The 20459-nt window shown below is 42.4% G+C and overlaps 1 protein-coding gene and 1 non-coding gene across 6 annotated transcripts in view; both read left to right on the top strand.

Moving 5' to 3' along the window:
• PPP2R2B (protein phosphatase 2 regulatory subunit Bbeta) overlaps positions 1–20459 on the top strand; it is a 416365-nt gene that overhangs the window by 287807 nt on the left and 108099 nt on the right. The gene's annotated exons all lie outside the window — the stretch shown is intronic.
• Positions 14215–14344, top strand: LOC112319765 (small nucleolar RNA SNORA36 family). Its single transcript, XR_002976367.1, has one exon. It is a non-coding gene; the product is annotated as a small nucleolar RNA SNORA36 family (small nucleolar RNA).

Genomic DNA, 20459 nt, shown 5'->3' with positions numbered 1-20459 from the left:
GTTCCGTGAGACAGGCTTTTTCATTGTTGTTTTTATTGTAAGCAGCCCACTTGGTTGTCAGTCATTTCTCTTTGAATTTGAGCCAGAAAAACCAGCCAGGCAATGAGATTTCCAGATTTCTAACACCTTTCCCCTACCTCTTTAAGACGAAGCTATTTTCTTATTCTTTGCACATCCCCCCTTTTTCTGGAGTGTTCTGGGCCATACAAAGCAGCCAAGGACCCCTCTCTTCTGATTTGTCCAGAAGGTTTCCTGGTGCAGTTTTGAGGAAGCAATGGAGTTCACACCACCCCTTTTCCTCAGTAAGCACAGAGCAGTCTTTGCAACCCTGTAGACTGGAGTTAAGCCCCCTCCCTGTTACTAACTCTCCCCGTGACCCCAGTAAGTTACTTTGTAGTCTTCAGCTTCCTCATCTGGGAATAATAATACCTGTGACATAAGGCATGAGTAACTGGAACACAACACAGCAAATCCCCTGGGACAGTGTCTAACAGATAGTAGGTCTCCCCTAAATGTTGCCTAGGGGTAGGAAAGCAGAGAGGTCAGGAAAGGCTCTCAAGGTAGACTGCCCACATGAGAAGGCTATGCCAATGGCTGGCTGGGTTACTCTGAGCAAGTCACATGGATCCCCAGTACCTCAGCACTGTCATCTGTAAAATGGGGTGGTAAGAGTGACATCCAACTCGTGGTTTTATTGTGAGAGTTAAATGAGTTAACACATGTAAAGTGCTTTATTTAGAGAGTCTGGTGTGTGTGTGTGTGTGTGTGTGTGTGTGTGCGTGCATGTCTGTCTACATCCTTTATTCGTAGTGTTCATAGTATTGTTAGTAATTATTATTTTTGTATAGTGCTTAGCCACATCCGTGAGAGTGGAGGAGCACTGCTTGCCTACCTCGTCAGGTTGTTGCCAAGAGTAGCTAATGAAGAGGTGCATGTGGCTCAGTGCCAAGCACCCAATAATGTTTGTTGAGTGAATGAGAGCCAAGTGCTTCTCTAAATGTTTTCTATAAATGTTTCATCTTAATGATCAGAGGGAGCTTCCACAAGGGAGGAAGTGCCAAGGAAGTTCACAGGGTGGCAGCCTGGGCTCAGGCCTGGTGGCTTCTGATTATGCTGAACAAAATAGATTCAGATCAGTCTATTTGGTGCCATTGAAACTGTGCCAGTGTGCAGCAAAATGTGATTCATGCTGGGCGAGAGCCAGGATCCTGGTTTGGAAGTCAAAGAAAACCTTACCTGTTTCTAGCACCTTCTCTTTCCCCTTGATTGGGCAGCTCTTGCCTCTGAAAGAGCTTCTGGATGTTTCACAAATTCAGGCCCCAGATGTTTGAAAGACTTTTGCAGACAAGGTAATCAATCCATCTGGTGGCCAGATGCTGTCTGAAATTTTCCCTGCTATAGCACCGTGAGGTTCTAAATTCATTAGAAACATAAATTAATTAAATCTAATCAACAGTAGGTGATGCAGAAGATTAAACAGTGAAAAACAAGCACTTTTCCAACTGGGTCATATTAGATGCAGAGAAAAATGGCTCCCCTTTGGAGGTGAAAGTCAAATGAACCTTTCTGTGATAGTCTCAGAAAACTTCACCTAATCTGTAGGGGGTTTTACCCCCAAACTCAGGCTGACCTAGTGGGCTCACTGACTTTTGAAGAAGTAAATTATGTTTTTCTCAGAAGGGTTCTGGAATGGTCTTACTTTGTTACGCACTAGTTGGGGGATCTTTATTTCCCTGGGGTCTTATATAGTCAAAAATTTGGAAACACAGTGAAGCATTTCCCTTTACTCCACACTAAAATAAGTTAACCAAGTTCAGGGTTCTTATCTAGCAGTGCTGAATTCCCAGCACTTAGAACAGTGCCTGGCATATCGAAAGTGCTCAGAAAATATCTGTTGATTGAACTGTGGGTGAACCTCTTCCTTAGAGGTTTTCTGAGACTTTAATTTGCCAAGGTGAGTCCCAAAGATGGGAGATAATGTATAAGCTATTTCCAAAATGTGAATTTTTTCACTCAAGGAACAGCATCTTGAGGGACTGGCAATTTTATAGGCTGTATTTACAGAACTTGACTCTAAAGCATTGCTGTGTAGCACCCCTGTCCATTGTCACATATCCTCTACCCTCAGATTAAATGGAACTGGAGAAAACACAGGATAAGTCGTGAATTTATGGGTTCACTTTCAGGTAAGAGGTTGTTCTCCAAGCATGGGCTCAGGTAAGTAGAGAGGCCAGCCTTTAGCTGTGAAATTGACTCATTGTACACTTTTCGTTAGCCAGTGCAGACAAGTGGTCTGAGGCCATGTGGATAAAGGGGATGAGTCCTTGCCTACTGCCTTGTAGAGGTATCAGTTTCCAGGGGATACCAGCGAACAGTCAAGACCAGCAGCTGCTAACTCAGATGCCTCCAGAGGCCTTGTAACATCAAAGATGACAACAGAGAGGAACAGGAAACCCTTAGGAAGATGATTAGGAGGAGACATTCAGCCTCAAGGTAGGGGTACAGGAGCGGGGGAGTTGAGGCTAAAGACGGCAGCCAGGAGTGGCCATGTGGGAATGCCAGCCCAATGGTGCCCGTCTTTTTATTTTTCTAAAGAAACTGACAATCTGGATTTATTTTTAAATCCTCACCTGAGTATATGTTTTTATTGATTTTAGAGAGTGAGGAAGAGGAGGAGAGAGAGGAAGGGAGGAAGGAAGAGAGAGAGAGGCACATTGATGTGAGAGAGCAACATTGGTCAGTTGCCTCCCATACTCACCCTGACCAGGAATCGAACCCACAGCTTAGGTTTGTGCCCCAATTGGGAATCTAATCTGCCACCTTTTGGTGTACAGGACAATGCTTCAACCAACTGAGCCCCACCCAGCCAGGGGAAAAAAAATCTGGATTTTTAAAAAATATATGAAACTTCACAACTTTTAAATGTTGGTAACTTAAAAAAAAATGGAAAACTTGGTATGGGCTAGCTTTGTGGTGCAAAATAAACCAAGTCTGCTGGTCAGATGTGACCAGCCTCTGCAACTCGTGTCCCCTGGATTGTCTGGCCCTGTGCTGTGGAGTTGCAAAGACTAGCTCTGCCTCCTCTGGTATCCAAAGGAGTAATTCCTTTGGAGAAATAACACATTGCCATATTAATTGAGGGTCTGTAATGTGCTAGGAAGTTCCTTACCTTCCTTATCTCATTTAATCTTCATAACTCCCCTCCAGAGTGGTACCGTTATTCTTATTTTCCAGAGAAGGAAACTGAGGGTCAGAGAATTCAAGTAACTTGTCCAAAGGCACGTCAGTTATAAATGGCAGAGCTGAATGGCATCTCTCCGATGTCTAAAGTGATGCTGTTAACCATTCACTGTATTACTTCTAAGTAAAGCAGTATTCAAATTAAATAAATAAACATTTATTTAGTGCTTGTATGTGTTGGGCACCGTTCTAAAGACTTTGCATAAATTTCCTCAGTTAATCCTTGGTATAAAGCCTCCCCATTTTACAGTAATGTGATTAGGTACGTGATGGGGAGAAAGAGGTTAAGAAATATAGGTAAGGAGAACCAAGATGGCGGCGTAGGTAGACACACTGCGCCTCCTCGCACAACCAGAACTGACAGAGAATCGAACAACAAGGGGGACCAACACCAAGAAAATAGAAAATAACCATTCATCCAGACTGGTAGGAGGGGCAGAGACGGGCACCGGGGTGGAGAGGACTCGCGCGGCTGTGGCGGGACTGAGACTGGCGGAGTGTGGGACAAATGGCGCAGGCAGTCCGAGCACTAGCAGACCCTGCGGCCCCACATCTGCGCAGATAAACCGAGAGGGCCGGACTCAGAGTGGCGGAGAGTGGGGCAGGCAGAGTGGCGGGTAGCACCCCGCGCGGCACCAAATTCGCCCACAGATAAACCTGACGAACGGCGGGCAGCGAAGCAGACTGTGCAACCCAGGGCTCCAGCTCCGGGAAATAAAGCCTCAAACCTCTGATTGAAAGCGCCCCTGGGGGTTGGGGCGGCAGCAGGAGAGACCCCCAGCCTCACAGAAGAGGTTGTTGGAGAGACCCACAAGGGCCTAGAGTGTGCACAGGCCCACTTACTCGGGAACCAGCACCAGAGGGGCCCAGTTTGATTGTGGGTATCAGAGTGAAAGATTGAAATCCGGAGGAGAGTGAGGCGGGCGCCATTGCTCCCACTCGGCCCCTCCCCCACGTACAGCGTCACAGCGCAGCGACCAGCATTACCCCGCCCCTGTGAACACCTAAGGCTCCGCCCATTAAAGTAACAGACGCGCCAAGACAAAAAAAAAAAAAAATGGCCCAAATGACAGAACACTTCAAAGCTCCAGAAAAAATACAACTAAGCGACGAAGAGATAGCCAACCTATCGGATGCACAGTTCAAAGCACTGGTTATCAATATGCTCACAGACTTGGTTGAATCTATTCGAAAAACAGATGAAAAAATGAAGCCTATGCTAAGAGAAACAAAGGAAAATGTACAGGGAACCAATAGTGATGAGAAGGAAACTGGGACTCAAATCAATGGTGTGGACCAGAAGGAAGAAACAAACATCCAAGCAGAAAAGAATGAAGAAACAAGAACTTGGAAAAATGAGGAGAGGCTTAGGAACCTCCCGGACGCCTTGAAACGTTCCCACATCCGAATTATAGGGGTGCCAGAAGGAGAAGAGGAAGAACAAAAAATTGAAAACTTATTTGAACAAATAATGAAGGAGAACTTCCCTAAGCTGGCAAAGGAAATAGACTTCCGGGAAGTCCAGGAAGCTCAGAGAGTCCCAAAGAAGCTGGACCCAAGGAGGAACACACCAAGGCACATCATAATTACATTACCCAAGATTAAACGCAAGGACCTACATCCAAGATTACTGTATCCAGCAAAGCTATCACTTAGAATGGAAGGGAAGATAAAGTGCTTCTCAGATAAGGTCAAGTTAAAGAAGCTCATCATCACCAAGCCCTTATTATATGAAATGTTAAAGGGAGTTACCTAAGAAAAAGAAGATCAAAAATTGGAACAGTAAAAATGACAGCAAACTCACAGTTATTAATGGCCACACATAAAACAAAAATGAGAGCAAACTAGGCAAACAACTAGAACATGAGGGTTGTCATTAAGGGAGTGGGAGGGGGAGAGAGGGGGAAAGGTACAGAGAATAAGTAGCATAGATGATAGGTGGAAAATAGACAGGGGGAGGGTAAAAATAGTGTAGGAAATGTAGAAGCCAAAGAACTTATAAGTATGACCTATGGACATGAACTATAGGGGGGGAATGTGGGAGGGACGGGGGTGGGCAGGATGGAGTGGAGTGGGGGGGGAAATGGGACAACTGTAATAGCATAATCAATAAATATATTAAAAAAAAAAAAAAAAAAGAAATATAGGTAAGATGTGCCAGCTAGTAAATGGTGAAGCTGGAATTTAAATTGTGATTTGGGAGAGACTGCTGTTGACTACCTCCTAGAATTATTTCCCGAAACAGTGCCCTTGGTTAGGCATACAGAAGGTGCTCAGCAAGTCGTTTTCAAATGACACAAAAACTCATTTTCAATTGTGGACACTTTGGGGATCCTAGACCTAAGAGTGTGGTTGGTGCCCCTGGGTAGCTGCTATTCCAGCCATTATTCCAAGTGACTCACTGACTCCTGTCACTCAGACAGCCTTCACTGTGTCACTTCGCTAACTCCAGGCATGCAGAGCACAGACCGACAGGCCCTAGAAGCTGGCACAGCCACTAATGAACTGTCTAATCCAGAAATCCCTTTTCAGCCATCCGGCAATCCAATTCAAACTGCGCGTTTGACTGAAATAGTTCACTGGGTCAGACTTCTTGGCATAGAAAGATCTTCCCACCTAGCCTCTGGTGGTCTTTCTTCCTGCAAATTGAAAGGGCGGAGACTGGCCGAGACAAGGGCTTGAATTTAAGAATCAGGAGGGTGTGTATACATTTCACAATGCATGCATTTGCAGGTATAGGATTAGCGAAGGAGAATTAAAAGAATAAGGTAGGGTTTCATTGGTTTGTAAATTTTCTTTGTCTTACATGTCTGCTACACCCAGTTTGACTAGAAGCCAAGTGTGTGTGTGTGTGTGTGTGTGTGTGTATGTGAATGATATTAGAAAAAGGATATGAACCCAAGTGATCGGGCAACAACTATTAACAAACATTCTAGAAAACTGTATTTTCATTGAACATTGATTGTGTGTCTACTATGTGTCAGACCTTGGGCTGTGGGCCAGGAGGAATGTTACAATGAAAAAAAACAGTTATGACTTCGCCCTGGTGAATTTTACAGTCTTCTAGGGAAGCAGAAATTCACAGTCAACCCACAAACGAACATATAATGATGAATTTTGGTAGATGCTTTAACGGAGGAAAAGAACAGGGTACTGTAGAGAGCAAGATAGCATGTCTTCCGAAAAGGCCTTGCTCAGGAAATGCTGCTTAAGCTGCAATTTTTAAAAAATGAAGAGATGTTAGCCAAGGGAAAGGGAGAGAGAGAGAGTAGTTTAGGCAAAGAGAGTAGCATGTTTGCTTTCCAGATCCTGAAGTCAGAAGAGGCACGGCATTTTTGAGATCTGGAAGGCAAACTGGTGGGATGAGAATGGAGGGGAGGGAGGGTCAGACATGATTTCAGTTGGGATTGGAGTGGTAGGAAAAGGACAAGTTCACAGCATTTCCTTAGCAATAAATTCCCCAAAAGTTGTATTATCCCAAGATTTCCTCAGAACAGCTTCTGGTACATTTCGCTGTGAAGAAGAGGCTATGAACATGAGATTTGGGGCCATGTTGATCTGTTCCTTCTATTGCCTGATAAAATGTTGACATTTAATTCCTGTGGACTTGGCAAGAAATAATCAAAGCATCACAATCAGAGCTAATAATTGGCTACAGTGTGGGTTGGAGAGAAATGAATTTTGCTACTGCAGTTAATACAGGGTGGGGCAAAAGTAGGTGTACTGTTTACATGGAAAATAATACAATAATTAATAAATAATGCAAGAATAAACTCTATGTTTCAGGCACTCCCAACTGTAACCCTACTTTTGCCCAGCCCTGTAGGTATTGGCTTTTTTGTGCCCTAAGTTTTTCTGTGCTCTCCAAAAACCAGTAATTTGGGTTGTTGGAATCAGTCCTTACAATGTCCCCAAAAGTAGAGTCCTTAGAGACATAGAAATATGACCCCATTTTCACTCCTCACCCATGTGCTTTGCACGGAGGAAGTGGTTCTGAAATGGCTTCAGTACTTGATTTCTCCAGGACTGGTTTTGTCTCAGAGATGTTCCAGGCTGTGAGCCTCTATAGTAATGAATGATTAAAAAAAAAAAAAAAGCCATAGACAAAAATGGAGCATGCATAACTTCAGGTTTAGGGAAGAATTGTCATATGCATTACACAGGCCAAGAATCGGCTACCCATGAAAATCCTAAATCTCCACATGGGGACTGTTTAGATCATGTTTGCTCTGCACAGAATGAGATCCTAGATACTGATAAAGATGTTATCTGTTAAATAAAGATGATTCTGTCTTCAGGGAACTTATAATCTAGTTAAGGAGACAGCACACATACACTACATTCAAGCCATCTGCCAACATTTATATAATCCAATATAAATAAGTCACGTCCTGTCAGAAGGTGTCAGCTAGGTGGGTAAAGTTTCACATAGAAACTTGCCTTACTTGGTTTCTAAAAGACACTACATTCTAACTAGATTTTCCCTTGGAAGGGAGGGGAAAGAGGATAAATACTAAAAGAGCAAATTCTAGGTTGAGGAATTCATTGGTAGAGTTGAACATGAGTAAAATAGGGGCTCTGTCTGTAATTAAATACATTTCAGTAAGGAAAATAGAACAAGGACACACAGAAGAGAAAAAGTCACAGGTAGATGTGAAAAGTAAGAATTGTAGAATTGTGAGGAGGGAGGGATATTTTTCAATCAGGGGAGCTCATAGAAAGCTTCATGGAGTAGTGGTACTGGCCTGGAAGTTTTCATACATCCATTTTTTTTTCATTCAGCCATTCAACAGGAATTTAGGAATTGTGTGCAAACCTAAGTGCAAGTTTCTATGATAGGTCCCCAGACTGAAATAGTGAAGAAGATCTTGCCCTCAGGGAGCATACTCTCTAGAAGAAGATGTCAGCATGCATAAGTAATGAGCAGAATGTCTTAGGGGACTGAAATGCCATGAAAGTTGGTCAGCAAAGACCATATTTGCTCAGGAAGTCCAAAGAGTTTGACTTGGCTAATGCGTCAGGTGTGTGGATAAGGAGTACAGAAGATCGGATGGAAGAGTTAAGGTTGAGCCCAGAAGATCCACTCTACCATGCTAAGAAATAAAGCTTGTAACTAAGAGTGAAAACTTTAGAGAGGATCAGGAAAAATAAAACAAAAACAGGAATGATAGATGAAAGAGAGTAGGGAGAAGAAATAATAGCAGGCAGAGGAAAAAGAAATGATACCCAAGGGAGACAGGTCAAGAGCATGGGCTTTGAAATTAGAGTTGGGGTACAATCCCAGCTGCACTACTAACTGGCCTCCCAAACTTAGGCAAGTTAATTAACTTATCTGAGCCACCATTTCTTCACTGGAGAAATAGGGGAAGATACTGAAATCATGGCTTTGAATTACAATGAAATGGCATGATATAAAACACAAAGCACAGATCCTGGCCAAAGTAGGTGTTCAGTACATGAGGATGATAATGTAGTCTTAGGAAGAGAATATGTGTAAAGGGCCCAGTACTATGTCTGCCATGCAGCAGGCTAATTCAGTGAATAGTAGTCTCACAGAAAAATGATGCTTTTCTGTTTATCCAAGATCCAGCACAGTGTTCCGCAGTTACTAGGAGCTCAAAAGTGTTTGCCCAGTGGTGGACATATGAGTGTCACATTCTTTGGGCTACAGATTTGAATTTTGTAGTCATTAGTATATGGACGGTACCTAAAGCCACAAGGCTGCCATGACAGAAATGGCCCTGAAATATGTGTAAAACATTTGTTTTTGTAAATCACCTATTTTAAAGGCAGTTGGAGAACTTGTTATTTTTAAGGCTGTTGTGAATCATTTTGCAAAGAAAATTACATTAGGTTTTATCTTTTGAGTAAATCTCTTGATCCTGTGTTAGAATTACTTCATGTCAAGTGCAGTTATATCAGGTGAAGAAAGTCATAACTAAATCACAAAAAAAAGGAAGAAAAAGAAAAATTGTGCTTTTCTAAACATTGCAACACTAATTTCTACAGAGACTGGAATATCTTGAGGTCAGGTTAACAATGCGCTAATTTCAGGAGCCTTCTGCAGGACAGTTAAGGTCCTCTCCTTGTAGTCCCACTTTAATCAAGGAGTGTGCTGCTAGAGACTTTTCCATTAAAGATGGACTTCCTGGAAGGGAGAGCTACAAATCACTGGGAAAGTTCCCAGCACCCTTACCTGGTTCTGGCCATTTGCAAAATGTCAGTAAATCTTCCATAGGGCAGGATGAGAGAGGGGGTATTTTTTCCCCCTCTGACAGACTTGTTTCTTTCAATAATAATAATAATAATAAATAATAATAATAGGAATGATGGTGAAAGTTACCCAAGAATGGCCGTAAGGAGGTCAGGCCCCCTGTCTCACCATTTTTAAGTGTAAACAAGTGAGCAGCCTCTTGCCTGGTAGGCAGATAGGAGGTAATGGACCTGGGAGCAGAAGAAATAGAGTCCTTTCTGCTCTCAGCTTCAAAAGAGAAAGCAGGGAAGAGAGGAAGGAGGAAAGGATGGAGAAAAGAGAGAGAGAGGAAGGGAAGGAAGGAAAGAAGGAGAACGGAAAGGGGGAGGGGAGAAGAGGAAGTGAAAAACAAAAAAGAAACCAAGACATTGTTTTTCACTCACAGTGATCACATGGATCTCTGAAATACTGATTGAGGGGAGAAACTCTTACTACACATTTTGAGAGTTTTGTGAAGACAGGGCTTCAATAGCACTTTTCTTCCTATATCTGCCTTTTGACTGAGGATAGAAGTTGAACCTGTACAGATTTTATTTCAGCTATTAATGCTGGACCTGTCCTGGTTACTGGTTTATATATCCATACATGTATTTGTTTATTCATTCATTCATTTAGCAATTCCATTCTCTTTCTCCTTCATTACTCTTTCCCTGGCTGTTGAAACTTTCTCATTGGCATACACACCTGCTATCGTTTCTATGATCTCATAACAATGCTCTCTTAGCCCAACTTCCTTACTATCTTCCACCTCATTTCTTTGCTACTCTTTTCAGCAAAATGGCTTGAAATGTCATCTGTACTAATTGTCTCTAGTTCCTCTGCTCCCATTTGTTCTGAAACCCAATCCAGTCCTTTTACCTTGACCCTCCCACAGAAACTAGCCAAAGGCAAGAGTTACCTCCATGATTCAAATCCAAAGGTCACAGAAGCCTTTCACCCACCTTTCGGCAGTGTTTGACATGCTTGCTCACGCTCTCCTCTGCATTCCGCTGGGCACTCAGGACACTAAGCTTTCTTGATTTTTTCTTCCCATGGGCCGCTCCTTCTTTGGTTTTTTTTCCTGATTATTCTTCTTTGCCCAGCCTTTCAATGTTGGAGTACCCCCAAGTTCAGCGCTTTGTCCTCCCTTCCTGTTTTCATACACTCACTCCCTGAGATCTCCCGCAGTCGCACGGCTTTAAGTACCACCTGAAATGATGCTAATAGCTCCCACATTTGTATCTCGAACTCAGAGCCTGCTCCTGGACTCTGAACTCTCATTCCCATGGTCTACTCAACATCTTTGCTTCGAACCTCTCAGACTGCCCATGCCTGAAACTCAATGCCTGGTCTTTTCCCCAAAAGGCCCATTTCACCTTCAAACTTTCAATCTCAGGGATAGCAACTCCATCATGTGAATCCTTAGGGCAAAAACCTTGAAATCATCCTTGATTCTTTTCTTTTATACCCTGTAATCAGTCCATCAGCAAGTCCTATAAGGTCAACTCTCAGTATGTATCCAGACTCTGAGCACTTCTCTCTACCTCCACCGCCAGCGCCTTGGTCCAAGTCACTATCGTCTCTCACCCAGCTTATCTCAGCACCACCCTGGATCCCACCTCATCCCTCTCCAGCCTGTTCTCAGCACAACAGCCAGACCGCTGCTTATAAAATGCCAGACTTCACCACTTCTCTATTCTGTACCCTCCCACAACCTTCCATTTCAGTTCTCACTTTTTAAAATTGTGACCAAATGTGTGCATAACATGAACTTTAACCAGTTCTGAGTGTGCAGTGTAGTGATATTAAGTACTTTCACATTGTTGTGCCCGTCTCACTTTTGGTAAAAGCCAAGGTGAGTGGTCCACAAGACTCTATATTATGCGAATCTCTCACATCTCTTACCGCATTTTCCCCTTGATTGCACCCTCCAGCTACCCCGGTCTGCTGACACACACACGTTTCACTCTTAGGGTCTTCCCCTTAGTCTCTGGAGCACTCTTCCTAAGGATGCCTACATAGTGAGCTCCCTCATCTCTTTCCAATCTGCTCTGTGGTTGGAGGGGCTTTAAAATCTAAGCCTCCCTCCTAGCTCGAGCACTCTTAATCTCGCATATTCAGCTCTACTCTTTTCCCATAGTATCTAATATATGATGTGATTTATCACGTCCATTCATTGTCTTTGCTCCACAAGTAGAATGTAAGTTCCATAAGGACAGAGAGTTTGCCTATTTTATTCATTGATATATACCCAATATCTGGAATAGTGCTTGACACATAGCAGGTACACTCAGTGAGTATTTGAATGAATAAATGGAACTATGAATGAGTCTATCAACATTTAGTCTTTACTGATTTTTCTACATTTTATATTATTCATGGGTATCTAAACTGCTACATGAACATGAAAGAAATTAATTGATTGTCTAAATATTCCATTTTCAGTGAATAGAAAAAAAAAGTAAGGATGTACTATAGTGCCTTTGTTTGATGAGTATTTATTAAAGGTCTGGTCTGGCTAGGGTCTGTGATGAAAATCAACAATAGTTTATTCTACCTTTTATTATTTACCTGCTTTATGTAGACTATTGTATTTAGGGCTTTAAAACATGCACATTATCCAAAGAAAGGGGGTGAAGAAAGGAAGGCAGGAGGGAGGGATAGAAACAGGAAGGGAGACGGGGAGAAATACGAAGTGATTCATAGAATCGTTAAGTGGCACATTTGGTTCTAATACTTTCCGTTTTCTCTGCTAAGACCATTGAAAAACTATCATAGCATAATACCGGCGAACTGTGAGCAGCATTTTAATGGTGTTTGGCATGGAAACCTCATGATTTTAGAGAAAAAAAATCCAAATCCTTTTCTACTGTATTCTTCATTTATTTCCTTAGGCCCATCAGAGTTTAGCAAGGGGACATACTGCATTCAGTGTTCAAGTTGTCCTTTAAAGATACAAGAGATTCTTGACCACAGGGATCTGGGTAAGATTCTATAGGGTCAGTTTCCATCATCAAAACTGGGATTCTTATTCTGTGGCTGAAAGACTTCATCATAAGGTCTTTGAACAAACTGTTTCCCCTACATTTTGTACTGCATCCCAGTCTATCGTAAATCCCCAGTCTCTATATTGAAAGCTCCTTGAAGACAAAGCCCAGATGTGTTTTGTTTATTAGCATATCTCGGGCATCCAGCCCAAAGACACCCACGAAATAGGTGTTCATTTAAGAGATTCCTGGAATCACAGTCCTATTTGCTTAACACATTTTGCTTAATACACTTTGGATTGTCTCATTGCCACTGCCATGCCTGCTCCCAAGTAGCACTATATTCTAGTTCCCTCTCTTCCCCAACCCAGCTGCTCTTTTCTCTCCTGTGATTCATAGAACCCTTAATTCCTTGACATTTCTGCAAAGGCTTTTTAGGATAAAACCTGTTATTTACTGATCAATCTATGACTAGTTCACAAGTCATAAATACTCTTCCAAACAAGAATTTCCCCTTGCCTTGCACCCCTTAAAAATATTTTCTTTTGTATTCAACCAGCATACATATTTTATTCTTTGGTACTTTGTTCAGGGAAACCAGACTGTATGCATTGGTCCACTTTGGTATGGGGTCTCTTTGGCTCTCATTCAATGATCCACTAAAGAAAAAATAAGAAGCATCTGTTATATCTTAAGACACTCATCTAGGCACTGAAAGCTCAATGATGAATACATTCTATATGGAGTTTATGATTCAAAGATGGAGAAAGGCATTGAAACAGATTCCTTTACCATTGGGCTGAGTGCCGATGGTAAGTGGCCATCACTGCAGTGAAGGAGAAGTATGGACTCAGTCAGGCTGCACCATAAGGGGAGTTGTCTGGCTTTGGCGAGAAGTCATGCAGGGCTTCCCTAAAGAAGTGATATTAGAGCCAGCCCACAGACAGCAGGAATTTTAGCTTCCACAGTGCAGATGCTGTGCCTCACTGGCCTCAAAGCATCTGGCACCATGACATTTTTGACCAAAGGCATGCCATACAGACTCCATGATAAGTGTGTTTGGGCTGCACACTGCCTGCCCAAGAGCCCCTATTGCCCCGCAGATGTGACGAGATTCTCTGTTTTGGACCTGAAGTCCCATTGACTTTGGGGTCAGTGGTAGATGCCCCATGTTGTGTAGGTAACGGATCCGAATGACTGGCAGAGTTTGCATTTCCTGAGCAGTTAATTACTCCTTTGCTTTCTGAAGGAGTAGGTGACAGATGGCAGACACCTTGACAGCAGATTCCACTGTAAGCCTCACAGGCTTGTGGTTAGTAGGCAAGTCTGGACTGCAACCAATTTCCCACTAGGTTTTTCTGTACTTAGACGACTTACAATTTTTAAAACTCCTTTGCCCTTTAGCCAAGTTTTGTTCCAACTACAGGAAAATTCTCTCTTCTCAGCTTCTATGTTGCAGAAACATGTTTTGAATGAAAGGCAATCTCCATCCACCCACATGGCCTGGGTTGTCTCAAACCCGGTTAGTGCTGGGGATTTGGTCAGCATGGGGAAGCTGCGTGCATTTTAATGGGAACAGCATGGCATTCGTTACTCACCTGCTTCCTACCATCTGGATTTTCACTGCTCAGCAAGCATGGTGGGCTTCCTGCACACTACCAGGGAGAACTTGGCTCCTAAGGAAGGCAAGACTAGGTCCCTTTGAAGTCATAATTTTACGATGGACATCGTGATTAATTGAGGAGGGGCATGCTATCCCAATAAGCTCCTTTCATATTTGGATAGTCAAAAAGTAATGCAACAAGTTGGGACAATGAAACGCAGGCTAGGGGAGATGGTTGGATAGAAAGCATTAATCTATTCATTTACCTCACAGCCTACAAAAACAAAAATAAAAAAGTAATGCGCCATTTCTACACAGTGGAAGGGAGATGAACCACCTCTATACCTGTACTGGGAACCAATCAAGTGCAGAAGACATTGATTGGGTGGTAAAGTGAAGTGAAAATGTGCATGTGAGAATCTGTACGGAAATTCCAATTCAACATGCAACACTAATCTGGTCCCATGTGAAGAGCTAGGAGGAAAACAAAGATGGAAATACATGTATATTAGTATGCATTTAGATGTAAATGACAGAAAACCTGTGATGTAGCAGTAACTGAAACCACAGTTTATCTATTATTTTACAAGTCCAAACATAAACTATCTCTAAGGTAGGTTTTTGTAGCTCAATGCTATCATCGAAGACATTGTCCTATTTTTCCATGTAATACTCCAGCCTCTTGGCTTTTTAAACTCTTTAGACTTAAATCACCTCACGGTCACATGACGGCTTCCACAACTTCAGATATCCTGGCCACACATAACCACATACAGAGGCAGGAAGCAAGGAGCAGTCAGTGCGGCCAGAAGGGGTCCCCTTACTTGCTTCCTTCCTTTTATTCAGGGAAGAAAAATCTCTCCCAGAAATTCTGCCCCCTTGTCCCCTAGCAGATGTTCCTATGTGCCTAATTGGCCAGATCTGGGTCACATAGCCACCAGTAGCCACAAGGGAGGCTGGGAAGCAAGAATCTGCATTTTTCAGCCCCTATAGTAGGAGGTAAGCAAGGGCAAAAGGCACTGGCTAGAAGTACAACACATTACCTGCTCTTAGTGAAGTTGGTATACAGGGGCAGAGTGACATGTAAACCGTGCCCATTTGCTACCACTGTGCTTGTGGCTAAATCACAAGGAGCAACTGTGAAGGAACTGGGGCTGTTAGACCCTTCTACTGCCCTTCTTTCATATAGGAGGAGTACACCACCAGGTTCAAGTTAAGACCACTATGCAAAGAATCAATTATATTCAAATGAAAGGAAAAGTATTCAGTATCTAAATCCCAGACAGTGGTTGGGTGACAAAGGAGTAAGTCTGGATCAGAAAGTGTGTATTACTCACTGAAGGTCAGGATAGCAAGCATGTAGCATGTGCACCACCAACCTCCATGCCTGGGGCAGACATGACTAATTGATCACTATACTCTCCCATCAAGCCCAGCTGTGACCTCAGAACTTTTCTCAATAGATGGCTTCGCACAATAGATCAAAATCGGTCAGCAAGATTAGATCTATTTGTTATCACTACTCAGAACTTTATATTTACCACTCCTGTCACCAGGACCAAGCTAAAGGAGTGTGAGAAATAGGATCAAGCTAAGAAGTGAATGCTGCTGAACCAAGGACTTGAACAGAGACCCATTTAAAGACAAAGGGTAGAGAGCTTCATGCATAAACCTAGTTTGTGATTGGCAAAGGTGTGTTGATGAATTGAGCTTCCCACCACTCTAAACACAGAATGGTGATAATATCTAAGCATTAAGATTAAAAAAATAAAATCTCTGACTCTGAGTAGTGAGGGAATGACCACTGGCCCCAAACTGAGTTGAGTCATATCTGTAGAGACCAGTAGTATTAAGGCTCTGTATTTGCACTGCATTTTTAACTTTGGGAAGCTCTTATGTTCTTGTCAGCTCATTTCATTTGCATAATTGTATTCCTTTTGAAAAATTATGTACCTCAAAGCGGCAATACGAAGGCCCACTTTGGGGTAGTAAAACTGTTCTATATCATGATGGTGATAGTGGATACACATCTCTGTGCATTTGTCTAAACCCATAAAATTGTGTGCTACCATAAAACAAATTTTACCACGTGGGAATTAAAAAAGAAATTTTTGAAAAGTTTAAAAAGTCACTGAGATAAATGCTAAAATCTTATTTAGTTTGAAAAACCAATTAAAGTTGTTTACAAATGAAAATTGTGCATGTATTTATGATCATGGTAAAAATCAGAAAATACTGGAAATTTTTTTTAAAAGACTGAGAAAATAAATGAACCATCCGCATTCTACACCAAAGTAATATCATTTTGGCCTCTCCCTCACAGACCTTTTCCCTATGAATGTTTGTGGATTTACAGGAGTTAACTCTTGCATTGTGGGGGAAATTCCATTTTATATTTTAAGCATCTTCTTGGTATTGATGGAAATTTTAGTGAATATATATTACTCTACCAGTTAAAAAAGATATATTTTGACATGAAAATATGTTATCAAAATTGCAGTCATCTTACATACATTTTAATTGCCTGCTTCCTCTTTAAACTTTACTACACATTAACATCAGCAGGGTCATTTTGGCACAATCCCAGTAGCAGTACATGGGCATATCTTGCTTGACCATAATCAGACTTATTTTTTTCCCTCCAATTTTGGTAGAAAATATGCTCCAACACACTATTTCGGTTATCAAAAACTTACCAAAGAAAAATTTCTCTAAGAAAATGGTTGCTGACTTTGGACCTTGAAAGAATCCAGAAAGGAATCCACAGTTCAATGTAGATGATAGGAGTATTTTTAATTCCCCCTGGGAAGCCTAAGAATCCCATTTGTTCAAATCCACAAAGTTATTGCCAGTGTAGCTACAAGCCCCTGGGTAGGGATGACAAAGGACAGCCATGCCACCTCCCCTCACTGCAAGGCCCGTCGCCGATTAATCACAGCACTTCAGGCTGGAAGGGACCTTCCAAACCATTCTTGACACAAACTTACTGTTTGTGCCATTCCACCATTGCCACTGCTATGAAACCTATTTTCTATTCTTGCTGATATCCTGGTCCTAGCTGAAGAGACAGGAAGCTCTGCCCAGAGTCAGCCCGACCATCAGGAAGAAAGCCAGGTATGCGTAGGTGGAATTAGTGGACTCAAGTAGGGTAGAAGACTTTCTGATGTTATCTACCAAATGTTTCTTAGGTGAAAGATAGCATGTTTAATGGCTTCTGAAGGCTGAATTGCATTACCCTCTCACTTCAATCCCTTTGCCTAGGATTGATGCTGAAAAGGCCAACACTAGTGACCTCTCAGTAAGATCTTGTCCTCTTGGAGGGTTTGGGTTTAGGTCCTCTCTAACTTTAAAATGAGTCATCTTTGGTCACAACAGTCACCCTACTATTTGAATTGTACATGGCCCTCTAATCAAGGGACCTGCCTCAGTGTCCTGGCAGTACACAGACTCCAGCTGAGCATGGTACTGTGGGCAGCTAGGGCATAGTCTAGGGGACCCCTCTTCCTCCTGCCTCACTATCACATGAGTAGAATTGGTCAAGTCAGTTTTTACTCTCCAGGTAAATGGAGACTTCATGTACAGAATTACCAGCCTGGGGCCTTTGTGGGATGCTGAGATTACTTTTTTAAAAAGAAAAAAAAATTGGTCTTAGCCATTCCCATTGAACTAGAAATGGGGTTACCGGGCCACCATCTTCTGGAAATTAAATCAACACAAATAGATGTGGAACAGGGCAAATGTCCTACTTCCTTTAAAAAGCACGTTAACTACATTTGGCCTTTGTACCTGCTTTTGGATCCTTTTATTTTTGTTTTTAGTCAAAAACACGCACTTGGTCCACAAGTTTATAGAATGGAGGGAAAATGCTGTGTTTATAGCTTTTTGTTCTACAGCATGAAAGGCTGGGCATTTAATAAAATTGTGTCATATGAACTGGTCATTTAAAGGCCAAAATCATGTTGAACTTGATGAATTGATTCCTGTTGACCATGATTTCAGATGAAGTTGTTGTCTTTAATTTTGCTAGTTTATTCTCCCCATATCCTAGTTCTGTAAAAGTTGCTTTGTCTTAAGCAGGCTAAATTTTCCAATTTAAACTGCTCTACCAAACAGCACGATGCGAACCCAAGAGAATTTGTATCAGAAGTTCCAGTATCTTGAAATTGGAATGTGGAATGATTCATGAGTTTTGCATCAATTATTAAACAGTCATAGATGAGGATCCACAGAGATGGATGGGGCAGTAGCGCATTCTGGTTCCACCTACTGGCTTAGCCAAGATAAATGAGGCAGGAAACAAGGAAGTTCAAAACAGGCTTTACCTCGAGATGCAATGGCAAATGCTCTGAAGGGAGGTAGACAATGGCTAGCTATAAACAACCTAACATACAGACCAACTGACTGGCAGGGTTAAAATAAAAATGAGGACTTGCCAAGGGGATGAAGGAATTTCAGAATCCTTCGTGTCCATCATCCTTTCTCTTACAAGATTCTTGAGGGCAACGTAGCACAAATTATGATAACAGCTGGAAAATAAAAGAGGTGTTTTTATTAGCTGAGGTCATATCTGAGGCCCCATACTGCAGAGTTCTAATAATACTGGCTTGGATCATGTGACTTAGACTGAAGCCTGAATCCTACTCTGTGTATATGTGTATTGATTATTTTTCTTTCTTCGGTGCCTGGCTCTTCCAAATCCCCATACCTGTCACCTTTCTGGTAGGTCAGGACCCCACTGCAGCACCTTACCTGGACATGTGCTCTCTAGTAGGCATTATTCCTTTGATCTTTCTCCTTCCTTGATGCAAATTTTTGTTCTCGTATGTGACCAATATTCTATGCACATACTATGGTTCCTCATGATTTAAAATGCGCTGTAGCTCCCAAGCAACAGTTGCATTTAAGAAGGGTCTTCGGGACAATGCTTAATCTAAAGGTGTTGCTCTAGTGATAGGGGCTGTAGGTATCCTGGTATTTGGGGCCCAGTTGTCTTTCCTAACAATTTTTAAATAATATGGGTGGCATGCACATATGAAAGACATTTAGCAAATACAAAAGAAAATGTATTCCTTCATAAAGGCCGAGGAAATAGTGAGTAAAAATAGATACTGCAGGCAGAAATCATTGATAGAAGCTTGAGTGCAGGAGAGCAGATGTGTTATTTTTGAAGATGGTGGCAGAAACAGGGTGTGGTGGGGTGAGGAGTGGTGCATGTTTTTGTTGAAATGTCTTGGAGGGCAGGAACCTTTCAGTGTGTGTCCTCCATGGAGCCTGGAAGGATGCTCCATGCATCTTGTGCAGTGATGAGTGGTTTAAATAAGTGAACAGATCCATGTCTGAGAATTACTGACTTTTAAAAAAAATCATACCTTATTTTTTACCTGTGTGGATCTTAAAGGGAGAATGAAGACATTTTCATAGAGAGCCTGGGCAAAAAGACAATGTATATGGCATCATTGAAAAAAGTAACTTTGGTTCCCTTGGAGTGACATTTTCTTGGAAACTGAGCTGGAGTCTGACCTTCGGAAAAGCTATTAACTCTTCTGTTACCCGACTTCACCAAAAGAAGAGGCCCATCTTTTAGGAGAGGTTCCCAATGCATGGACCCTGAAGCCCACCCTGGACTCCAGAGTCTGTTAAAACTGCCTCTGAGAGGGAGGACGTCAGCTGCCTGTTAACAGCATCTTAGCCCCAAAGACAGGAGAAGAGAGGAGCGTGGCACTGTGAACCCCCAGGCCAGTCTCCCCACCACTCTCTCACCTCTCCCTACTCCCTTTTTCTCTGGAAGGTGCATGTATCTTCAGCAGTTTGAGAGCTTTGACTCACTGCTTAGTACCGTCGGAATTCTGATGGTAGAAGAAACAGCCACTTCCTTAGGTTGCACCCAAGTCAGGAAGCTCTGTGAATAACCCCAGTGCTAACTAAGCACTCACGGAAAGGCCAGAAGCAGTAACTAAGGAGTGTATCCTGGAACTCTAGTGCTTTTCAAGCAGGGCATTCTGAGGTGACTGCAAACATCTAACAGCTGCCGTCTCTCCTTTGTGCTAAGATGCACAAACTGTAACAAAGAGAAGTGGTCAAATAATTCACTGGAGGTGGTCGGCTTCCCAGCCCTGCTGGGCTTTCTTTTTCCGCAGTGCATACTTGTTATAGAAATAGGCCTTCTGAACTTACCTTTGGAACTAAATAACCACTCAGCGTATACCGTGTTTCCTTAGGATAGTGTTCGTTTGGAGGGCTCTTCCTGGGGGAAGAGACTAGACTTTCCAGTTGAGTAAGAAATGGAGTAGTCTTTTCTGAAGGAAGCTTATAGATCAGACATCACAAGCGGGTGACTTACACACTGTCTTCAGTTAAAAATATAGGCAGGCGTATTTTTTTTTTAATATTCTGGTGT

The sequence above is a fragment of the Desmodus rotundus genome, chromosome 6, assembly GCF_022682495.2.
Source record: "Desmodus rotundus isolate HL8 chromosome 6, HLdesRot8A.1, whole genome shotgun sequence".
In the NCBI taxonomy this organism is placed as follows: Eukaryota; Metazoa; Chordata; class Mammalia; order Chiroptera; family Phyllostomidae; genus Desmodus; species Desmodus rotundus.
Note: the sequence above shows the minus strand (reverse complement) of the source record. Positions and strands in the feature narration are given on the sequence as shown.